We start from the raw sequence: 17,138 nt of genomic DNA, 5'->3' as shown, positions 1-17,138 counted from the left end.
AGTAAACTGCATTTGCTCCATAGTAAGAAAGCTTAGAGTAGATTGTAATTAGTGTGTTCTATTTTAAGACTGAAAACCAAGCAATACTCAAAAGCAAAGAGAACAAAGCTAAATTAAATACCTAGCCAAAACACTGTCATGTTAATTTCAAAGACAGATAATTATAGCAGTTATATATTTAGAAGGTTCTTGTTCATAATTTTTTTCCATCCACATAGGAAGACACCGCACAAATCACAGTTTTATGTAGCATTTTTTGTTATTATTTTACCAGCTGGGAAATGTCACAGAATGGTGAAAAGGATTTGCTTTTGTTACACTCCAAGTCACAACCTCTGAGTTATAGTTGTCAGCTGCCTCTCCCAGATCTACTTCTACAGAACCGCTGCTTGCTCTACTATTCCATGTCTTGCTTGTGCAGTAATTCTTGCAGAAGTACAAGGTTTTCATTAGTACATGTGAAACTTAATCCTGTTTTTTTGCACTGTTTCTACATTATTTCAGGGTATATGAAATTTTAATCTGGCAGCCCTTCCCAATTTGACTTATCATGTTTCAGTAATATAATATCTGTAGTCACCTCAATCACCTAACAAAGATAATGAATAACACCAGACCCACCTTAGACCCCATTTGACACATCTGACTGGTTGGATATGTGGACTACTGATAACTACTCTCTGAATATTGTTCTCCAAACACCTGTGCATTCACTTTACGGCAGATTCTTTTCTAAATTATGTTTTGTTTGGTCTTATGACTGTATCATCTGAAACAGTGTAAAGCCTGAGACAGTAATGTATGACACCTGTTGTTTCTCTGCTGTCCACAAGACTTGCTACTCTGTCATAAAAGTAAATCAGCTTGTTCTGAAATGATATGCTTTTGAGAAGACCACCCTGGATGCTATTCACCTCTGTGGTCTTTTAGTAACTTTTTTTTTCTCCAGGAACTGAATTTAAGATCACTGGCCTACAATTTCCTAGACAACCAGTTTTTGGAATTTCTTTTGTCTTCCACAATTCCTCAGAAAAAAGTTATTACTAATAGCTCTAAAATTACTTCAGCCAGTCCTCTAAGTATACTAGAACGAATATCCTCAAATGATCCCATTATGAAATGACTCAGTTTATCTAAGGTTTGAATTTGTTCTTTTCTTATTTTACCCTGAATTGTCACCCTACTTTGACCTCATCTAATGCATTAGAGGCACAATGTGAGTGAGAGTGAAAGAACAGATTTCTGAAGGCTAGATTCTGACAATTTTAAATGTGCTTAGTTTTTTACCCATGGAACATTGTTCCTTAATTCAGTGTGACTTCTGCAGAGTAAGGGAAACACCTCTGGAAGAGGTGGAGGGACAAGGACAGTGGCACAGATGGCACATCAAACCAAGCACTTCTATACAGAACGAGTCATTTGTACACATGGATGTAGAGATACACACTTGAAAGAGTGGGGAGAAAAAGTGATCACATACACAAGAATATAAAAATCCAGGTGGAAGGACAGAACAATGTGTGCAAATGTAAACAACTATAGCTTACTTTGTGCTGTCTGGCTAGTTTGTACCACTGAGTATTTGCAGAACTACCAATAACAAAACAAGTTCTTTGAACTTCACCCTCAGGAAGACAGAAGCTTATTCTTACCAGAATTCAGGCAGTTTAATGCAAACATTCATGCTCAACTCAGTCCTCTTAAGCTTTCTTTTAGGTAGCTGGGGGAAATACTTATGGCACTGGTGATGAGCTTCTGCTTTAGCCATCTATGTCCAGGTGAGAAGAATCACATGCTACATCTGTTCATTTTTCTCCATTTTTTATCAAGGTAACACAGACAACTGTCTTGGGTGAGGATATCCACAGTTCATCAAATTAATCCCACTCGTTGCTAAAGTTCCATTATTGCTAACGGTTCCATCAAGTCTCACATTCCTCTTGTGTACAGCAAAGTGTCCGTCTAAACATATTGCACTTTTAATGTTAGCCTCAAGGAAGAAGAAGGCTAAAGCTTCTTGTCTTGAGCAAGTGGTTGTCCAGACAGAGGACAAATCTGCTCCTCTTTCTGTGGGAGGTGATTGAAGGCTTGTGCTCCTTATTTGCTCCAAACACACACACACTCATACACATACATCTCTGTGTATATGTATATACAGACTTCCTAATTATGTTTAACAAATTACTTTTCTCACACCTGCATACATATACACTGCTTTCAGCAATGGAGAGGAAGTCCTCACTTTCTCTTTTTACATATAATAGCTTCTGCTTCCATCAAGTCTCCTGTCAGCACAACTGTACAGAGTATATGTAAACCTCAGCTGCAGAAGTCAGAACTATTTCTCCCACTTTGACTTTTTCCACGCTGTCAGATGTTCCTCACTTCATTTTACATGGATTCAATATGCTTGAAGTTTTAATTGGAATTTCCAGTTTTAAAAATAGATTCAGGCTTAGTCAAATCTCTTCCACAACAAACATGGAAAACTATCACCTTAATGATTTTAGGGGCAAATTTCCCTCGTTCCCCACTCCCCTCAATTTATCCATATTCAGACAAAATTTGGCACAGATTAGTTTTATACTATCATAGGTTTTGATGAAATTTTCTTCTGGTAACAAACATGAAATATAACAAAATATTCCCAGTGTCTGTTCTGTTATAGATCTTTCATATAGTTATTGCAAAATTGTATAGCTTTGAAGTAGATTAAATTTGCCTCTTGCTTAAAATAACCTTAAAAAGTAACAAATATACTTGTTGCTCACATTATTAAACACAGTCCGTAAGTCAAGGGAAGATATCTCAAAATCAAATAAAATCTGCTCTTCACATTCACTAACTAGCAACAGAATTGCAGAGTTTCCCTCACTTCAGTCTTAAAGTCCTAAATGAAACACGTCTTTAAAAAAGTATCCCTGACATCAACAAAATTTACTTCATGTCAGCATGCTTTTAATACCATTAAGTGAAACCTTCTCCGTGTTCAACTTCAATGCATTAAAATCAAGAGTAATGCCACTTTTAATTAGACTAGGTATTGCAAAGGATCTGTGGTCTCTTATATTTATCCTTATAATCTTATTTCATATTTTACCCACTGAAGTATGTTTATTAATAATGTTACAGAGGTTTTGGCAGCAGGGCTTCTTAGATCTTCTAATAACCTTTCGAGCCTGAGATTGCTTGCTTTCATACTCAACCAAATCCTCTACCTTTAAGGAATATTTCACCTTATTCAAAGCTTTTTTTTTTCCTTAATTCTTCAGCTAAAAATTACTGATGAATTGCTTTGCTCCTCACACAGTCTAGAAATAGCCAAAACAATCCACAGACATAATCAGAGAGAAAGCTTCTTTGTATCGTCAGTGACAGTTTCCATAAATTCCTTAAAATAGAGAGAATAAAAGAAGATCCAGACAACCTTTTGAACTCTATCTTTTCTCTCCTGCTATATCAATTTATAAGGCAGCTGTAGATGAATAAACATTGGAAAATGGTCACTCCACCTCTAGTAAAATCAATTTTATACTGTAAAGCCGAGCTCTAATATCTACTCTCAACTTTCTGAAAATTTGTATCTTCTTGATGCTTGAGCATTTAGCAGTAAAACTGTTAAAACTACTCCCTATCCACAATTTAAAATGGATCATGTTATAACCATACATTTTTTTAACTCTTTAAAACCTTTTTCCTATGGATAGTTTTGCTTACAACCAAGAATTTGTGTATTAACTTCTTATCATAGCTACCAGCTATGGAACATATTTATATGTTCAGATCTATGTTTATCCTGTGTGTAAATTACATTTTATTGGTAAAGATTTGCCCTTTTAATAGACAGCTTCTCAATTTAAGTTTGTTTCAATGTATTTATACTATAATCTCAATAATTTTTATCCTTCCATAATGAGAAATCTAATCAACAGATATATTTGTAGCAACTATTGAAAGTATTGACTTACGAGTTTCAATTTATTTATAACAAGACATTTATTAAAAGTATTAACATACTGTTAAAATGCTAGTCACTCATTTCTCACTATAAAAATTCTAGGTTGAGAGCCCACACCAGCTTGTAATTCTCTTCTTCACTCGCCTCTATTGGTGATGAATACTGGCCGGGTTCTCTTTCAGCACTTCTCTAGATCATGTAAATCCTTCCCCTCCCTGTCCCCAGGGAGGAACAATGACAACAGGCGTAGTGCAGGATGCCCTCCACCTTCTAGGGCTGTGCTCTGTCCCACCTCTGGGCAGGTCATGGCCCGAGGAAAAATTTTCTTGCATTTTTTACCTGTCAGCCTTCACACAGGAAAATAGGGACTGAAGATAAAACTAATAACTTCTGTGCTTCAGAAAGTCAATGATGCTACTGTTATAGGAAAGAGAGAGAAAGGAAGGAAGGAAGGAAGGAAGGAAGGAAGGAAGGAAGACTCATGACAATACTCTAATTCCCAAGTAATGGTAAAGCTCAAAGGAGTTGAAAATTTCTTCCCTTTTGCAGAGGGAATCTTTAGGTGGGAGTGAGCCAGCATAACTGTATTTCACCACCCTGCTACCATCCTTCCCTGTAGGAAGGAAAGGAGCTCCTGAGACTATTTCCTGGGCAAGCAGAAGTATTCCTTGGTATCTTAGAGTGTAAAGATAAATAAATGTTCAGGTGACCTAACCTGATGAACAGCCCAACCTCTTGTTGACCCCAAAACACACTATTATATAGTTTGTTTAAAACTTTGTTTATCTTCCCCTGTGACCCTGCCGTAGACCACAATGACTATAGGATTCAAAATTCAAAAGCTTTAAGACAATCACCCTCAGAATACACTAAGAGAGCAAATGTCGTTCTCTATATTCTTGAAAGCAGTACAGAGAAGGAATACTTTTAACATAGTGCCAATTTGAAAACTTTTAAGCATTATAAACTTAAACAATGAAATTAGGAACTCAAATGAACAAAGCCATTAACAACCTGGTCTGATTTCTAAGCTGGTCCTGTTTTGAGCACTGGTATGGACTAGAAGACATTCAAAGGTCCCTTTCAGCATAAATTATTCTATGATTCCATGATTCTATAAATTAAAAATTTATATACTACTATGCAGAAATATCTTACACTAACCATAGTTTAGGAGCATTACCCCTGGATTTTATATCCTTAAATCTCTTTTAAGAAATAGCTCATACAGCTACTCTCTGTTTTACAGTGACATAGTAAATCATCATTCCTCTTCTTTCAAACTAATCATGCCCTGACTCCTAGGAGAGCAAGAAAAAGAAATCAAGCCTATTTCAAAAGAAAACAAAGCAAAATAGTGTTGCACAAAGTGGGAATCTCTATCTTCTCTCTTTCTGGTGTTCAGAAGTATCGGTCTGCTGCTCCTACATAGACAAACCGAATTTTCTGAAATTTTCTATTCTCTTAGAATTATTTCTGGGCTCATGTGGCATAATATAATTCTCCTGTGCATCCTAATGACTTTTCTCATGAAACATAACACTGAGGTCCTGTCTTTGGCTAAAGTGGAAGAGACACTTATTCAGCTTCCAAACAACTGTTGTGACTCCCTGAAGGAATAATTCAAGGATAATTTCAACTTGAACCCGCCTGTTGGTCATGTTGTATAAGTTTCTGAGCGTACCAGACATGAAGATCTCTGTTTCTGTAGTTGATATCTTCTTAAGTAAATGCAGATAGTTTAGGGTGCTCTTTTTTTTCTTTTTTTTTCCTGTTTAAGTTTTCAGCAAGACATGCTAAATAAACAGAAACTCAGAATATAGCTAATTTTAGGCCATGAAAAAGTGAATTTGTTTTTATGCCAGTAACACAGTCATTACTTTTACAGGAAATTGGATTCTTGTTCCCCTGAACTTTCTTTACCACTTACTCATTATTTAAAAACATCCTTCTCAGAGTAGCTGTGTTACAGCAGAGTCTAGAAAGGGTCTGATACACACACTCAGGATTTTTAGCTGCAGCTTCTGGGGAGTAAAACAGGGAAAAACATCCTGAACTATGTTTTAAATACAAAAAGGTTTTCAAAAATAAGAATGGAGAGCACAGAAGTCACAAAAATATTATGTCTGCCACCAGCAGTTCGGATGTCTTAAAATCTCTGGAGCTCTTAGCTTCAGGACTTAGAAAAGCCAGCCCAGCCTCAGGTTATTGCTGCTGAATTCAGAAAGGCAATATTGCCCAGCTTCAGGACACAGAGAGTCAAGGGTCAGCTCCGATCTAAGGCACTGATCTGTTGTGTCACTTTCCAACCCTTTGTCCTGTTTAGCTGTAAGCTTGTCAGTGCCAGGATGGTAACCTGCTGTCATTCTTCCCAGGGCCTGGCACAGTAGCGTACTGATTTTGGCTGGGATCTCTAGGCAACACTGTAATAGAAATGGCAGTAATACAGCCTTGTGAATATGTTCCACACATGTAGAAATGTCCCTATCCATTTTTTTTATGCCACTTCTCTAGTAAAAGTTGTGCAAGGTCTGAGCATAGAGCAGAGGATAATCGGAGGGAAAAACAACTCAGGAAACAGTGTGCATTCAATATATTATACCATAAATGTCATACTATGCTGGCTTAGAACGAGAGTATGAAGAGCTTGAATTCAATTGACAAGATGACAGAGGAACCAGTAGAGGTGACATAAGAGTGAATGGATGCAAAAATAAAATCATGAAGGGTGATTTTTTGGAGCAAAGTGGAATGATGGCTTTCCATGCACATACTGTTGACAAACGCCAAGGCCATTTCTTATGGCATGTAGCATTCACTGGGCAAAGAAATTTTCTTTGGCCTCAGTATTCATAGTCTGTAAGAAAGGAATGTTAGACAAGCTTCTGCTACTGGGAGAAATCTCCAGGAAGGAAAAACCTGCCTGTGTTTCTTCTTTCCTCCCCTTTTTTATGTGCTTTATGTTCCATGCGAAACAATGAACATGCAAATTTGATTATTCATAAGATAGTCGAGTGGATTTAGCAGTAACATGACACCAACATTACAGTCTCAAAACCTTTAATGAGTGACTTTACAGTATAATAAGCCTGTGAATTAACAAATCATTCTTACTTTTAATTTCTGCAGTAAGGGTAGCTGAGAGCAAATTACTGATATCAGCCTGTCAGGACTTGTCGATGTGGTAAATTGGTTCTCAGGAAGTCCAGGTGATAATTTACTGGAAACGAGCTACACTGGGCTAGTCTCTGCTCCTGTGCCTGGGTACCCATGCAGTCTGCCACATGTAAGTCATCTCTGCTTTTAAGGAAGGATAAGGTAGTTCACAGAAAAATCCATCATACTGTGCTACTTTAGAAGATGGGAATGAAAAGATATGCCAAACTAGCCAGAAGGAGTGATCTATTAGACTGGAAACCATGCAATTGTTTTAGAGATAAAGTGCATCCATCCATTTACTAGGAAAGCTTTTTAGCTTGGCCATAACGTGCACTAACACCTCTGTATGTATAACATTTGAAATGGAATTGGCTTGTTTGTAGCCAGATCAGATTATGGACAAAAGAATAAATCTTCATCTGCATCAGTCCTTGTAGATGTACCTCAGGGTTCATTAAGGACAATCATAGGAGGCAGAGAAAAGGGAAGGTAAGACAGAGTAGCTAAAATACTATAAATTCACAACTACTTGTATAGACAAATCCAAATTTATCCTCAAATGCAGCAGAGTCCAGAGCCTATGCTTACTGTTGCAGCTGTTGTTTGTTATAGTAGTTAAAGATTTGAATGCCACTTTATCATTGTTACACATGAGATGAATTCATAAACTGTTTAACCACAAGCATCAGTGCATCCAGCAGTCTAGTAATATTAAATCATCATATATAACTCTTCTGATAAATTACAGAGAAATATATAAAATAAATGTTCTTTTGTTTCAAGTATGAGAAAACCAGTTAAAGATATCTATGGACCCAAACTCATGTATAATTTCATAATGCAGATTTAGGATCAAACTCATGTTTTAACTCAGTGAAAACACTTCTGTTTTGATGTCTTCTTGTCTTTGATGCTCGGGAAATGAGATTCAGATGACAAGAAATGGAGACGTTTGTGCTGATTGAAAAAAAAGGCAGAAACTGTAAAATGAGAATAAAATACAAGCAATTGCAAGAATCTAAATGACAAACACAAAGATGAAAATGCAAATATGAATCTACTCAGCTATTTTATAAAGTCCTCTGTAGAATGGATTTATTTTAATAGTATATTGCTACGTTCAAAGAAGTTATATATTGGTTAATAAAAAATTGGTCTATTTAGTTCCAAGACTATTAGCATTTCTGACACATAAACAATAGATCATTGCAAATGTATATATGAGCCTTCATAAATTTTTTATTTTGAATATGTATTCAGTCCTCAAAGCAGATAGCAATACTGTAAACTTCATTGCATATCATACCTGAGTACATACAGAAATGAAATGAAGTTGTAATTAAGAGACGTGGCCACATCAGGCACAAACGGAAAGTAATGTTTGCTCTATAAAGAAATCCAAAAATATTTTTTGACTAAATATTATTTTAAAAATTAGAGTGGGGAGCAATTGAAGTTTTAATTTCATTTAAAATATTTACAGTGTCTTTGAAAGTAGTATTTAAAGTTAGAAGTGGAGACTTTTGTTCCAAAAGCTGAAATAGAAATTGTTGCAATTTAATAAAATGGGTAAATCAAAAAATTATTTTTAAATTCCTCCTGCTGCAAATATTTTTATAAGACATTTTGGTAGTAAAAATTATTTCCATTAGAAATTGTATTCTAGTACACTGAAGTGTGGTAATATTGCTGAAGATGAGACTTTAAAAACTGAATTTAGCTACATTAAACACAAGATTATTGTGTTCACTTTCATTGCATCGTGCTTTTCTTCCTAATGCTTGTTGTCCTGTGTCTGGTATCAAAAATGCAATTTCCAACAAACAGATTTTGATGCAAGACAGAATTGCAAAATTCTTCGTAGCTTTCTTCGTGCTTCAGAAAATATGCCATAAATGTCTTTAAATGTATCCCACTGTCCCATTACTTAAATTTTACAAATTACCTTAATCTTTTTGATATCAACCACTGTGACACTTTTGTCATATGTCAATGCAATATTACTCCTTAACCTATGTTACCCATTTGAACATGTGATTAATTTCTGACATTGCAATCTCTGTTATTGAAAATAATTAATTATAGCAATTGTAGTAAACACCAACAGAAAATAATTTAAATTAAAATAATAACAATAAAACTAGTAGATAAAAATAATTCTATATGACATATTTTTGTAACCTTATACATGGGTAAGACCCAGAAAATCAGATATTCTACTAATTCAGGAACCTTCAGATTTATACCTACAAAAAGAACTTCCAAAACCAAAATCACACACAACATCATAAATGGTAATCTCTTGGGTCAAGAACTGTCAGAGAGGAAAGAGGTAAAGCTACTCATAGATCAGTCTGTGAGCTTGCAATTAGAAATATGGAGGAAAAACCAAAAGAACGTGTGTGGTGATGATTGTTTCGTATCACAGGTGTTGGCATTTCTGTGGTGGGTAAAGAGATTCCTACATAGCAGGCATATGTTTGCACACACAGTCAAGTAAAATAAAATCTGTCATATAAATTTATGTATGTTTCTAAGGGTGCTATTATTAGTACAAGTGTGGACTTCAGGTAATTCAGCTCCACTGACTTACTCCTAAATAATAGTTCTAGATAATGGCTGACAGGACATCCCGGTGGTTTGAGATCAAAGAACATGGAATCACAATGGAATTTTCAGAAAAAGCTCATATATTTTTGGTGGTACTCAGTGCAGGCTGGCTGAGCCTCACGTACAAGGTATCCCATTGAAATAAATACTTAGCTTTCATGTGGTCAGACTAACTGCTGGAATCAGATATTTTCTGTCTCTATTTTCATTTGCTGGTAAGTCAGCAAACAGAGAAATTACGCTGAGAGAACAACAAAACATTTGGCTTCCCTAAAGGTGTGGGTCAGTGGTATGAGTAACTACGGTTGCTTTTTTTTTTTTTTTTTTTTAATTATTCAGAGTTGCCTAACAAAGACATAGGATAATAAGATACTACCCTTCCTATGGCAAATTGTATAGAATAGATTTTCTGTTGTAATCTTCATTAGTCCTGTAGACAATAACCACATGAAAATAAATATTTATATGGAACTTGTTGTAATGCATATAGGGAAATAAGAACTTTTAGAGGGAGGCAGTGGAAATTATTATCTAAATGTGTATGTGTGAATCTTTGTGTACATAGTGCTTTTAAAATGAAGGTAAATAGCATATTTGTGATTAGAATTTTGATACTGGGTACAAGTGTGTGTTCAAACTGTACTAGAGACAATCTTTTTTACCTAATTGTAAAATACTCCCATTTTCTAGCTCTGAGAGATTTTCTGGCCATTCTTTTAGGCTGATTTTTGCTCTGAAGCCCTCAGGTTTATATCTCATCTACAAACCATTTGCCTCTAGTGGAATCATGAATGTTCTCATTATCTGTATAAATACTGAATGCAATTCAAAGCACGCAATGCTTCTGGCCTTGGCGATTTAAAACCATAACACAATTAAGGAGAAAGTTACCCACTTTCTTCGAAATCATTGATCAGCTGGCTATTCTTTGAGTGTGATGGGATATGTAGACACAACCATTTCCCTTTTTTGTACTCAGATAGCAATGTTTTGGTGATAATTATATTCTAACTGTGTAGTTCATTATTGAATTTCTTTACTTACTTTTGATGCATTATTTTTACTCCAGGGTATTTTTATCTGTTCAGATTTTTTATTCATTATTTATTGTTATACAGTAGCATTGTTAAAACTACATTAATTAAATTCTATGGTTCTTATAATAAATTCAAAGTTTTATAATAAGAAGAGGCAACACACAGCAGTAAAGAATACTACTAGACTAGGAGAGTTAAAATTAAACTGAAAGTACATTGTTCCTTAGTGTCTAATCTGCTAAATCTTTAATGCTCTTCCAGACAGCTTGGTTAAATCTTAATCCATTAAAAAAGCAGTGTAGTTCAGAAACTTACAATTAGACAGGCTAATAGTGTTAGTATACTTACTAAGTTTGTTTCTTGCAGCTTCTCTGTTTGAAGTTGCATTCACTTTTAGAACACAATCTAAGATAACAATGCAAAGATTGATAACTGATAGATTTACAATTTGCAATAATAATTGATTGGAAAAGAGGAATATAGACTTATGCGCTGCTAAATACTATTCAAACATTGATAAAATTGGTCACAACTTCACAGCTCCCAATTCCCTTCCATAATTAAACCTTTTGAGACACATGCTCACTCTTTCTACCAGTGAGCACAAATAAAAAACCCAGAGAAGGAAAAAAGCTTTTTTTTTTTTTTTCCTTAGCTAAATGATTGCTTCACTCACTGCAAGAATGTGGAGTTTCAGGACCAGCTGAAGAAATGCTGCTCTGGGAATTACTTTCTAAGGCTGTCCTCCCTTAGAGACCCTGCTGCACTACGTTCTCTCACAGGGTTTTCACTACATTGGTTCAGCAATTGGTGTTCTCGTGTCTGCAAACGTGTGGAAGCTGATGTGAAAGGCCAAGGTATGGCTGTGTCAACTACTGAATAGAAGGTCAGTGTCTAAGCAGCTTTGGCAGCATAAAAGCATGTCTATGCCTTCTCCTACAAACCAGAGTAACTCATGCAGTTACTGAGCTAGGTAGCAGGAGCAGCACTGTGGCTCTGATAGAAAGATGCTGTGCCTCTTACCTTCTGTTAGAGCTGTAATGAGTGCTACCTGTGTAGCCAGAAGGAAATTTTGTATCCCTGAAAAAGGCCTGATAGATATATCTTTAATCTCACTGAAAGCTTTTGAGCTACAGGAGCTCTACAGGTTACATTGACTTTCAAAATAAGACACATGCTCCTGTGTTAGCTGGATATAGTGGAATAGATTTGTGACCTTGTTAGCAGTGCTTGAGTTCAAATCCAGTTATATGATGGTAGATGTTATTTTTAATGACTATATCTGCTTTAGTTTGAGATTTGACTGTACAAGCTTATTTTAAGAACCTCAGTTAACCATTTCATAGGAAAGAGGATGATATTTTTCTCTCCTCAAGTATGACCACAACAGCTACCTAAGACTATTGCTAAGGCATTCGGAAGAAATTCAGCTTTGTTTGCTGCTATGAAAAGGAGAAAATCGTCACTATTTAACCAGTTTTATGGTCTTCATATTAAGAAAAACATTTCTCAAATCCTCCAAATATAGTTTTCTACTTAAAGCCATATTCTCTTTTTTTTTTTTACTGATGTTGTAGCCATTTGGAGAGAAGAAAATTAAGTGAATGTTCAGGCAATATTTTTTTTAAGTGACCCATTGTTGCAAACCGAATGTTCTTTGGCAGTGTAGTGACATTCAGGAGAAGGAAATTAATTATCTTCAGAGGTTACATTTTAAACATATAAATTTGAAAAGTGCATAAGGATCTGAGGAAGAATTCAGGGATTATCATGCTGTATTTTACATAACTGTATATATTACTGAACATATATACAATGATTAATATTTGTTGACTTGTTTGGCTTTGTCGAAATAAATTGATCTTTTCGACACGAAGGACCAGCTACTGTGTGTGCTTTATATAGGTGCACAAATCTTGAAGACCATTCACAGTCATAGGTCACCAATAATAGTTGGGATTGCTGGGTTCCTCTAACTACCAAAAGAAGTTCCAGGAGAGATTTTGTGTTTTGTTTGCTTTTGTGTTTGGTTGTGGTTTTTGGTTGGTTGGTTGGTTGAGTTTGGTTTTGTTTTTATTTTTGTGTGTGTTTTTGTTTGTTTGCTGTTTTATTTTTTCTTTTAAAATATGAGATATAGTTGTTAATTTCATGTGATATAAAGTCAGTGGCAAAGCTGGGGCTAACACGCAGGGATCTAGAAGCCCAGATCTACAGCCCCAGCTGTGTAGTCACAAGTGTAGTCCCACCTCCTCTGCTTCTGCCTACCGAAGTGGAGAGGGTTGCTGAGGGCCAACTTATGGTTGCTCCGTCACAGCTAGAGCTGACGAAAAGCTGCATTTCTTAACAAGAAGAACTATTTGTTTCAGTCTGGCTTGGATGGCGGGGGGAGGTGGGGTGGCGGTGGAAACAGCTGAACAAAAGGATTATGTAGATACAATTTTTGGTTTTTTTTCACATTTTCTAGAGGTCCCAGTCACCCATCAGACTCCAGAGTGCTCAGCACTGCCAGTTGCCCTACTGAATACTATTTCTACCTAGCAACCTACTGTAAGAGTGTTCACTAAAGAGCTGATGTTACCTCTGTCTCTTGTGGATGACAGTCATCACCACATCCCATGATAGCCTACAAAGGTATAGCACCTTTTCTGTGCTGTTACAGGGCAGGCAGAGAGCAGTCTCACCTTCTCAGTCCTTTCTCAGTCTGAGGATCTCCTATGAAAAAGAAAAATGGTGTTCAAGGGTCAGACCTTAAAAGCACTGGTAGAAGGCTAACACTGAATAATCAGCACTCTCTCTTATAGAAAAAAAAGTTTCTACTGCCTGTCTGATTGCCTAGTGATTTTGAAATCTTACAAACATTTTTGTTTTAACTTCTAGTAGGAGAGCTGGATTTATGTTAGACCCAAAAGTGCTCTGATGATAGTTTTATGGAATGACATAGATCTTTTGTAAGTAACAAGCTGAGCTTCTGTGCTCTGTCTCCGTTCTTCTAAACTTGGTAGGGGAGATGTGCTAATATGATGACTGATTAAATAACTGAAACTTAACACAAGTCTTGCAAATTTAGAACTGTCTGTAAGTGAACTAAAACTGTTCTACAGAATAATCCCACATGTAAATTTCTGATAATTGAACCCCTCTGACAATTACATCATACATTATCAGGATTAGCCAGATCCATTACTCATCACTGCTGCCTTGGACAAAACAAAGCTGGTACACTAGGGACTGTCAGCTGAGCAGATGCTTATATGGAAGAAAGCAGCCAAGTACTGTTTATGTAATACAAGCACCAGCATGCTGGAGAAAGATACCACTTCGGCTTGCAAAGTGTTCCTGGATTTTTGAACCTAGGAAATGTAGAAATCTGAAGACACCATATTGACTATGCCATATTTGAATACCAATTTATTTGCATATTCTGCTTCTCTGTTATAGTTATGATTTGCTGAAACAAGCTTTACATTTCTTCTGTTTATAAAAATTAAAGACAATAATCCACAGAACAAAAAAGGGAAGAGTTTTAGTTATTGTAAAGGAATACTATGTTATTGAAGACTGGGCTTAAAAATAAAATGTATAGTGACATTTCTACTCGCACTTTAGTGCTGGATTTTTTGGGGGGTTTGGAGGTTTTTTGTTTGTTTTGGTTTGTTTGTTTGTTTTTCTGGTTACATTTTTTGTCAGTTTAAATTTGTTTTTGTTTAAATGACAAGATAATTGGAAAATCTGGTAATACCAGAACCATATTACTTCATATTAATGGTTCTCCATTCTGCAGAACAAACTTCCAAAACAGAAGGTTTCTGAGGATAGAAACTTATTTCCTCACCCTGCTCCCACTACCAGATTCCTGTCCATGTAAAGGTGTGGAAAGCAAAAGTCTGTGTGCAGTTAAGAATGTCCTTTTTCCATAGTATTTGACCCAGGCAGAAACTTTCCTCACAGGTTTTCATTTTCTGAAGCAAAATATTTTATCTGAATGCCTGATAAGGACTGTAGTAAAGCAGATAAGTCTAGGGGACCTGCTCCAGCTAGGGAGTGCTCTTCAGGAACTAATAAAGATTAAGCACCCACATTTTTGAGATGATGTCTTATTCTGTCCCAGTCTGATGAGACTATGCAATTCTTCTCACAGAGCAATTGAGGGCTCCATCTGAAAGTGTGTGTGTGTACATTTTACCTTTTTATTTTGTCTTTAAGGCACTTTTCAGGTAACCATTGTCCTTTAAGCTTCAGAGAAATTCCAGAGACGTGCAACTTCCAACTAGTAAATACTGAAAAGCTGGAGGAAAGTCTTACATCGAGTTCTGTCAGTCAAATGCAAGCTAAGGGAATTGGGACTTACCTGTGTAAGCATTGGATACTGGTAGATTTAGGATACTTTTCCTCTTAAAATCTTTGGAAGATTTTTAAGTTGGAAACTTATCAATAAAGGTGTGTCCAGCCATATAACGGGTGAATCCTTTCATTCTAATGAACATTTTGTTTTTAAAAACTTATTCTTTTATTTGATATGATATGGTGATTGCTTGTCATTGCCATTGATATGTGCTCTAGGAGTCAAACAAAAAAAACAGTACCTTGGAGCAATCCAGCTCATGGGCTTTGGTAGATGATCTGTGTCAGTTTAAGGCCTCTATGTCTTGTGCCAGAATAGGGTCGGGAAAATCTCAGAAGCCGCAGTTCTCAGTCTGGTGTCTTTAATGTAATGTTGTCTTCACCTATAGGTTAAATTGACAGGCTGTGAACTGTGTTGGGTGGAGTGCAGCTTCATGCTCAGTTTCATATCCACTCCTGTGGGTGTGACAGTCACTTGTAGAAAAAAAAAGTAAAGAAATGGGCACAACTTTGCCATTAGCCATTGTGCTTTGACAAATGTAGCTGCATTTACAAAACCTCAAATTTTCTATTACTGAAACAGAATTTTCTAGTCATCCACTGTCTTGCAATTATTATGGAACTTTCTCCCTGTTTACAGATGAAGACACCATACTATTAATGAAGAGGTAAGGGTAAGGGACGGAGACTGAAAATGATCACATGCTTCTAAGTATGGGTAATATTTTGTATTAATGATTGCAGAGTCTTTAATAACTTTATGACAAGATCCAGTATTATACAACAATGTGTTCATGCTGCTTTTTATTTAAACAGTCTATTAACACTGACTAAATAATAAAGAAGAAGGGAATCAATTTTGTCACTCCATAAGGAGTCATGTTATCTGATGTTCTTTTGTGGATGTGTGGATGATACTAGTTTGGGGTGTGAAATATTCATGGATTCCCAGGATTATAATCATGTATGATGTGATCAAGTATGAGTGCTCATAACCAAAAGTTTATAGTTCATCTTTTGTTATTTATCTTTCTTTTTCTTAGCTCTAGTCACCTGATATTAATTCTTTTCCCATATACGGTGTGCCCTGTATTTATTTCCATTTTGGGATCTGGTTATGACTTGGATTCAGTTACGTTAAAGGTTGCACAAGATCCTACCGTACACCAACATTGGCCCTACAATCTCATGCCCTTGTTTGTTTTCATAGTGAGGAAACCCAAATATACAGAGACTGTAGAAGGATCATCTGTTGTGTGCTTTAGGTATAACCTCAGATGATCAGTTGATGACTACAAAAGACAACAGTACACAAGTGGTCTTTAGTTTAGAAGTCGAACACATTGGGGAGTTGAATCACAGACTAACTTCAGCTGCTTTAAGTAAAGTGTGCCATCTAAGTTTGGTATTTACACTTTCAATATTCTTTATGAGGCTGCTCTTAAATCCTAAGACCACTCCTTTGCAAAACTAGGAACAAATTTTCACAGAGTGCACAACGCCAATAAAAGCAGCAGCCTTGCTGCTGAGAAACTGGCTGCCCTGAGGTCCCTGGCTCGCTCTGGGAAGTGGCACATCACAGCTCCCGTCTGCCAAGGGCAGGCTGCAGGCTGAGGGATGTCTACAAAAGTAACACACTCTTCCTTTGCTTCATCAGCTTGTTCCATTGGTTCCTCCACGTTTTCTAGCTTCAGAGAAACCAGGCTTTTTAAAAGGTAAATATGGTTCATGTAGAAGTTAAATTTCCTGGGGCTTCTTTCCATTCGAGCATGACTGCTGTGCTGTGTGTTCATGTGCAGCATGAGTTTATAGTCTCATTACTTGGTGCAAGCTATGAATAACGTACAAATTATCCAATAGGTGTGGGAAGAAATGCAGTTTAAACCTTTGTTCTTGCTATGGTGACATCTCATGAGGAAAACTCAAACATTATGTTTCTGGGAAGAACAAAGACAGAATGCATTCCTCTGGCTGTCTGAGGTGATCCCATGCCGATGTGTGGCAGCAAACTGAACCGGTGGGCTGCAGAAAGG

The sequence above is a fragment of the Caloenas nicobarica genome, chromosome 3 (assembly GCF_036013445.1).
Source record: "Caloenas nicobarica isolate bCalNic1 chromosome 3, bCalNic1.hap1, whole genome shotgun sequence".
Lineage (NCBI taxonomy): Eukaryota > Metazoa > Chordata > Aves > Columbiformes > Columbidae > Caloenas > Caloenas nicobarica.
Note: the sequence above shows the minus strand (reverse complement) of the source record.